This window comes from Triticum aestivum, chromosome 2A, assembly GCF_018294505.1.
Source record: "Triticum aestivum cultivar Chinese Spring chromosome 2A, IWGSC CS RefSeq v2.1, whole genome shotgun sequence".
In the NCBI taxonomy this organism is placed as follows: domain Eukaryota; kingdom Viridiplantae; phylum Streptophyta; class Magnoliopsida; order Poales; family Poaceae; genus Triticum; species Triticum aestivum.
In genome coordinates, this window is record NC_057797.1 from 635,151,301 (window position 1) to 635,159,647 (window position 8,347).

The following is an 8,347-nucleotide window of genomic DNA, read 5'->3' on the forward strand; positions in this document are numbered from 1 at the left end:
ATCGTCATTATCAACATTTGAAGACCGAAGAAATGTTTCCTCTATATCTTATCCGGTCTCTCAAAGATTCGTGATTCTAGCTTGTTGCCGTCCTCTCATAATTATTTTTCGATCGTGAGAATTCTTTTCACCTATCCAGAGCAATTCAAGATTCTGTTCAGTCTGATTATCCGGAGCCCATCATCTAAGAGTTATTCATTCCAGCTTTCAGCTCTCATACTCTAAATCATACCGGTGTCTAAATCAAGGATTCTCTAATCAGCTCGTAATCTCTTAGTTCTCTTGGATCTAAATTCTCTCAAGCATCTTCGTTTAATTGCTAATCCTTCCCGGTGTTTCTTCATGTTTTAATCGTTCTTTTTCAATTCTAGCGGTGGTTTGCTCAAGATTCTTCTTCCTTCATTTATCATATCAATTTATTCGTTGTTTCAATTCTTACGGTGGTTCGTTGAAGACCTTCTCAAGTTGGCGCCGTGTCTATCCTAATACTTTCTTCGAGAATAAGTTGTATGCAATCCGTTTGTTCGTCATCAATTTAATTGGTGAAGGATAAGCATAATGTAATCCTTATTCTATTTCATCCAAGTGATTAATTCCTTATTCCGGAGGCTCATCAAATTCTCGTTTTCATTTGTTTCATCTTTCTTTTCCTGGAGTTCCAAGCTCTCTCATTATTATTATTAATTTTCATCACGGAGATCCATCTAAATCATTTCAAGGCTTCACTTTGTGTTCTCAACTTCTTTTTCCTTCCGTCTTCATCATCCTTTTGTTTACCGGAGTTCCTCATGAAGGTTCTACATGATGGTTCATCAAGGATTTATATTCCTTCTCGAAGTGTTCATCGAGATTCCTTTCAAAGGAGCTCAAGTACTCTTCATCTTGCAATCCGGAGTGCCATTCTTTCTTCCGTATCATTGGAGGTGGTATTATGTCATTCTTGGTAATTTGAATTCATGTTTCATGATTCATATGTTGTTAGGAATGAGGTATTTTAAATCCATAAATCTCTTCTTTGAAGTTATCTTGGGTTGTAATTCACCTAAAGCCTTCCCTAAGGTTTGTTGCTATCTATGGTGCTTATAAAGGACCCAAGTTCTTCTTTATCCTCCCGGTGAAATACTTTCTCATCTCCTTGTTCTTATCAACTCAAATCTTTTCCGTGAGTGGCAAGTTGTCACCTCATAATTTTGAGATGTCTAATATAAGTACATATCAAGCTTATCCTTTTCGTTGTTGGTGTTCCAACAACTCCGTTCGACCCTTCTCCTAAAGATGTTTCTTCAAGCTCACTTCTGGCAGAAATTGTCATTTTCTTCTCCGTCCCTTTATCCCAACAATCTAGCTTCTATTCTTTTGTTCCGGAAGCTTTGTGATGTTGCTCTCTTCACTCATCATCTCGGATTGTGAAGATCATGTTCTTTCCTTTGCTTATCCATTTAACCGAAGTGTCATGCCCTCTTTTCAAGTTCTTCCCATTTTATCAACTTTTGCCCCTTTTCAATCGGAGTGCCGTCTGAAATCGTTCTTACCCCCTTGTTCCATTCATTCAATGATTCCGGAGGCAGTGTGTTGTGATTTCATCAAGTATCTTCTCATCTTACCAAGTTTTTATTCAATTCCTTTTCTTTTCAATCGGAGTGCTGCCCGAAGTTGTTCTTCCTTGTCCCTCTTTTCTAACGGAGTGTTTTCAACTTTGTTCATCTCCGTTGTATTATTTTCTCGAAATGGCTTAACCTTTTAAAGGTTCTTTGGTTTCACTCGTTTGTCAAAGAAGCAACTTAGTTTTACCTCCTCCTTTTTTCTCGTCTGTTTTCCCTCCGGTGCCATTCTAGATCTTGGGACGAGATCCTCTCGTAGTGGTGGAGTGTTGTGACGCCCCGAGACCGATGTGCCAGGTGTCCTCCAGTTATTCGATGTTGGTGTGTTGTCATTTGCTTGCATGTTGCATCTTGTCATGTCATCATGTGCATTGCAACATCATGTTTTAAAACTTGCATTCGTCCGGGTTCTCCGAGTTTTCTCTGTTGTCCGTTCTGAGCCCAACCACACTTGCACGCGCCCGCGGCATGTCCGAAATAATATTTTATAAGTGGCCGGAAAATGTTCTCGGAATGGGATGAGAGTTGATGTGTGGTCCTATTATAGTGTAGATAGACCGCCTGTCAAGTTTCATCGCATTCGGAGGTCGTTTGACGCCCCAACGATTAACTACAGCGGCAGTATAGCCGGTCTATCGTCGGACGTTTTTGGTCTCCGGAAACGATTGTAGGGCTGTCTTCTTTCCTCTCCTCTCAGCCCAAGCCTCTCTACACATTTCACTACCGACCGCCAGGCCAGCCTACCCCTCTTTGCACATGCATCGACCCCTCACGCGTGTCCGAAACTCACCCGAACCCGACTCGGACAGTCATCACCATTGGGTCCGGATCATCCCCAAACGTCTACAAAACATCTCCGTTTTGTTAATTGGACTCCCTAGCTATTTTATTCGTGATCGTCCGATTGCGATTGTAGGGTCGAGATAGCCCCTAACCTAATATGTGATGTATATATATAGTCCACCCCTAGTCTAATTTCAGACCAAATCCCTAATTTCTAGGGATCCTCCTAGCCGCCACCGCACTCATTCCCCACCTCGGGATCCTCTCATTCCCCCTGCACCAACCACCAGCCATCTCCCCTCGATCCATCGATCCACCCAACCGTTCGCAGCCTCCCTCACTTTTTGGATCGGTAGGAACCGCGCCTGGATCCCCTCCCTCTCGGGTCTTCCTTGGAGCCAGTCGTCCCCGCCGATGATGAGCAGCAGCGCCATCAGGACCTCCCCGTGCACCGCCAGATCCAGGCCGGGCCCCCTCGCGCCCTCCTTCCTCTCGTTCTTCTTGCCTCTGGTCTCTAACCTCTCTTCCCCGTGTTCCTCGCAGAAGAACCAACGCCATAGCCCCGCCCTCGCCTCATCTCGATCCGGTGGATTCTAACGCCAAGTCCTCGCCGTCCAGGAGCGCCATGGCCGCCTCGTCCCCAAGCAATCTCGTTAGCGTCCTCCGTCATCCTCGCCCCCGCGCGGGTTCTGCGCCTTGCTGCGCGTCGCCGCGGGAGCCCTCCTCTGCTTCTCCTTCGCCGGAGCCCCTATGCCTCGTTCCGCTTGCCTGTGCTAGTCACCGCCGGCGTTCATCTCCAGGACCTCCTCGCTGAACCGCCGCTTCCCGTCTGAAGTCGCCCCTCTGTCTGCTTCTTCTGCGAGCGAGGACGAGCAGCTCCAAGTTCCTGCGCCCCGGTCTCGTCTCTGCCTCCAGGTCGCCGCTCGAGAGCCATGCGCCAAGTTCCCCTACGCTCCGTTGACCTTGTTGTCTCATCAAGGCTGGCCTCTGTCGCCTGTTCCTCTGCACCGGGCGAGGCGGGTCAGTCCGCATCGATCCCGCGCGGTCAACACATGCATCGCCAGCCGCTCGGCGCCCTGTTTCAGCCCGCCAGTTCCGCCGGCCTGTTGGGCCCATGGGTGAGCAGGCCAACAGCCCCTCTCCTTTTCTCCTATCAGGCTAGCTAGATACGGCCCGTTACGTGTTTTTTTCATCCAGCGATTTTCCTATTTACTCCAGGATTTGCAGTTTTGCGTATTAGCCCCTAAACTTCATGCATTTAATATCTCACAACCCGTGCATCGGATTAAAACAAACTTTATATGTAAATGGGGTAGAATTTTCCCTAGTTTAACATGGTGGCATCATCTTGCATGTTTAATAACTATAAAATATGGTTTAGGGCAGAACAGGACCAAACCTAATATATGCACATGGGGATTTACCGGAATTGTTGTTCGTTGTTTCCGGCCTCATTTAAACTTGACTAGATAGGTAGTTTTACTTTGCTTCACCCTCTTGCCATGTTAATCAACATTTAATATTGTTGGGTACATAAACAAGATCGAACTAAATACGTTATGTGGTGTTTTGGCAATATGCACCCTGATGCATATTGAGCTCCACTTAATTTGTAGGATTGTTTGTGCACTTTGCCATGCCATGCCTCATTAAACCGGACATGCATCATACTTGTTTGCGCATCGTGCCATGCTTTTGTGGTGGTTGTTTACTATGTTGTTTGCTTCTTTCCGGTGTTGCTTCTTCGGGTTGGTTCCGATAACGTCGCGTTTGTGAGGATCCGTTCGACTTCGTCCGTTTATCTTCTTCATGGACTCGTTCTTCTTCCTTGCGGGATTTCAGGCAAGATGATCATACCCTCGAAATCACATCTATCTTTGCTAGCTAGTTGCTCGCTCTTTTGCTATGCCTATGCTGCGATACCTACCACTTGCTTATCATGCCTCCTATATTGTTGAACCAAGCCTCTAACCCACCTTGTCCTAGCAAACCGTTGTTTGGCTATGTTACCGCTTTGCTCAGCCCCTCTTATAGCGTTGTTAGTTGCAGGTGAAGATGAAGTTTGTTCCTTGTTGGAACATGGATGTTATGGTTGGGATATCACAATATCTCTTATTTAATTAATGCATCTATATACTTGGTAAAGGGTGGAAGGCTCGGCCTTATGCCTGGTGTTTTGTTCCACTCTTGCCGCCCTAGTTTCCGTCATATTGGTGTTATGTTCCCAGATTTTGCGTTCCTCGCGCGGTTGGGTTATAATGGGAACCCCTTGACAGCTTGCCTTGAGTAAAACTCCTCCAGCAATGCCCAACATTGGTTTTACCATTCGCCACCTAGCCTTTTCTTTCCCTTGGGTTCTGCAGACTCAAGGTTCATCTTTATTTTAACCCTCCCGGGCCAGTGCTCCTCTGAGTGTTGGTCCAACTAAGCGATGTCCGAGGCTACCAGGGGCAACTCTGGGCTGGCTTACCCGACGTCTTGCTCATCCGGTGTGCCCTGAGAACGAGATATGTGCAGCTCCTATCGGGATTTGTCGGCACATCTAGGTGGCTTTGCTGGTCTTGTTTTACCATTGTCGAAATGTCTTGTAACCGGGATTCCGAGTCTGATCGGGTCTTCCCGCTAGAAGGAATATCCTTCGTTGACCGTGAGAGCTTGTGATGGGCTAAGTTGGGACACCCCTGCAGGGATTTGAACTTTCAAAAGCCGTGCCCGCAGTTATGGGCAGATGGGAATTTGTTAATGTCCGGTTGTAGAAAACCTGAAGTTGACCTTAATTAAAATACATCAACCGCATGTGTAACCGTGATGGTCTCTTCTCGGCGGAGTCCGGGAAGTGAACACGGTGTTGGAGTAATGTTTGACATAGGTTGTTCTAGGATCACTTCTTGATCATAGTTGTTCGACCGTGCTTTTGCCTTCTCTTCTCGCTCTCTTTTGCGAATAGGTTAGCCACCATATATGCTAGTCACTTGCTGCAGCTCCACCTCATACCTTTACCTTACCCATAAGCTTAAATATCCTTGATCGCGAGGGTGTGAGATTGATGAGTCCCCGTGACTCACAGATTCTTTCAAAACCAGCTTGCAGGTGCATTGAACCGTGCAGATGACGCAACCAAGCTCAAGGAGGAGCTTGATGAAGATCTTGTCCTTTGTGTTGTTTCGTTCTAGTTGATCAGTAGTGGAGCCCAGTCGGGTCGATCGGGGACCTTGTCGATTTTGGGGTTCTTCTTTTATTTTGGTTCCGTAGTCGGACCTTGATTATTTTTGGATGTTGTAATGCGTTATTCATGTAATTGTGTGAAGTGGCGATTGTAAGCCAACTATGTATCTTTTTCCCTTATTGTATTACATGGGTTGTTTGCGAAGATTACCTCACTTGTGACATTGCTTTCAATGCGGTTATGCCTCTAAGTCGTGTTTCGACACGTGGTAGATATAGCCGCATCGAGGGCATTACACACATCTTACTAAATTAAATGATATAGCCACCCTATTTGCTCATGAGGAAAAAATCCGCTATTACTATATCCTTAAATTGTTTCCTTTCTCATTAAAGGGTGATGCTAAGATATGGTTTAATTCTCTTGCTCCTGGTTGTGTGCGTAGTCCCCGGGATATGATTTATTACTTCTCTGCAAAATATTTCCCTGCTCATAAGAAACAAGCTGCCTTAAAGGAAATATTTAATTTTGTGCAATTTGAAGAAGAGACTCTCCCACAAGCTTGGGGGAGGCTTCTCCAATTACTTAATGCTTTGCCTGATCATCCTCTCAAGAAAAATGAAATGCTTGATATCTTTTATAATGGACTAACTGATGCTTCCAGAGACCACCTGGATAGTTGTGTTGGTTGTGTTTTCAGGGAAAGAACTGTTGAGCAAGCTGAATTGCTATTGAATAATATATTGAGTAATGAAAATGATTGGACACTTCCTGAACCAATTCCGAAGCCAACTCAGAAGAAAAGGGGTATTATATTTCTCAGTCCTGAAGATATGCCAGAGGCAAAGAAATCTATGAAATAAAGAGGTATTAAAGCTGAAGATGTTAAAAATCTACCACCTATTGAAGAAATACATGGTCTTGATAACCCGACACAGGTGGTAGAGGTAAACTCTCTCCGAATATTTGATAAAGGTGATATTCCTCATATTAAGTCTGCTAGACAATGCTTGGATGAGTTTGATAATTTTATTGTTAAACAAGAAAACTTCAATGCTTATATTAGTAGATAATTGAAACGTAATGCTTATATGCTTGATCACTTGAGTAATTATATGAATAGTACTATTAATGATCTTAAGCTTATTAGTAAACATGCTTCCATGGTTACAGCTCAAGTAGAATAAGTACTTAAGGCACAAGATGATTTTCTTAATGAGTTGAATAGTAAGAACAATGATAATGTTGTTAGGGTTATGACTAGAGGTGGTAAAATGACCCATGAACCTTTGTATCATGAGGGCCATCCTAAGAGAATTGAGCAGGATTCTTAGAGAATTAATATTGATGCACCTAGTCCTCATACTAAAAATAAAAAGAAAACTGATAGGACTTTGCATGCTAGTGAACCTGCTATAGACACACCTGAGAATCCTAATGATATTTCTATTTGTGACGCTGAGACACAATCTGGTGATGAACATGAACCTAGTGATAATGTTAATAATGATGTTCATGTTGATGCTCAACCTAGTAATGATAATGATGTAGAGATTGAACCTACTGTTGATCTTGATAACCCACAATCAAAGAATCAATGTTATGATAAGAGAGATTTTGTTGCTAGAAAGAGAACCATGGGTTCAGAAACCCATGCCCTTTCCTCCTAAGCCATCCAAGAAAAAGGACGATGAGGATTTTTAGTGCTTTGCCGAAATGATTAGACCTATCTTTTTGCGTATGTGTTTGACTGATATGCTTAAAATGCCTCCTTATGCTAAGTACATGAAAGTAATTATTACTAATAAAAGAAAGATACCAGAAGCAGAAATTTCCACCATGCTTGCTAACTATACTTTTAAGGGTGGAATACCAAAGAAACTTGGGGATCTGGGGGTACCAACTATACCATGCTCCATTAAAAGAAACTATGTCAAAATTGCTTTATGTGATCTTAGAGCCGGTGTTAGAGTTATGCATTTCTCTTTGTATCGTAGACTTGATTTGAATAAGTTGACACCTACGGAAATCTCTTTGCAAATGGCTGATAAATCAACTGCTATACCCATCGGTATTTGTGAGGATGTGCCTGTGGTGGTTGCAAACATTGCTATCTTAACGGACTTTGTTATTCTTGATATTCCCGAGGATGACAATATGTTGATCATCCTTGGTAGACCCTTTTTGAATACTGCAGGGGCTGTTATTGATTGCAACAAAGGCAATGTCCCTTTTCATGTTAATGGTAATGAGCATACGGTACACTTTCCGAAGAAACAACTTCAAGTTCATAGTATCAACAATTGGAAAAATTTCAACTATTACTATTGGAGGTTTTGAATTCCCTCTTCCTACTGTCAAAAAGAAATATGATATTCTTATTGTTGGGGACATGCATATCCCCGTTGAGGTAACCTAGTGTTATTCGAAAATTCTCCGGTTTCATATCATTTGCAAGAATTTTGTTAATAAGACTTGATCAACCTTGCTAACGGATTCCTTTTGATGAGTATGAGATGGATGAATTTAGAAAGTACAACTCTCTGTACCCATCTTTTACTTTCTGTTATTAGATTAAATGAAGCAAAAATAGTACTTTTTGTCTGTTTTGTGAATTACCCATGCAATAAAAAATGTCCCGAAAATAAAACTTCTCCAAATGCCCTGAAAATTGGATATATTTTTTTTTAGAATATTTTAGAATTTCTGGTGCAAAGAACACACCAGGGGGCCTCATCAGCTGGCCAAAAGGGTGGAGGCGCGCCCCCTAACCTTGTGGGCCCCACGTGGCCCCCCT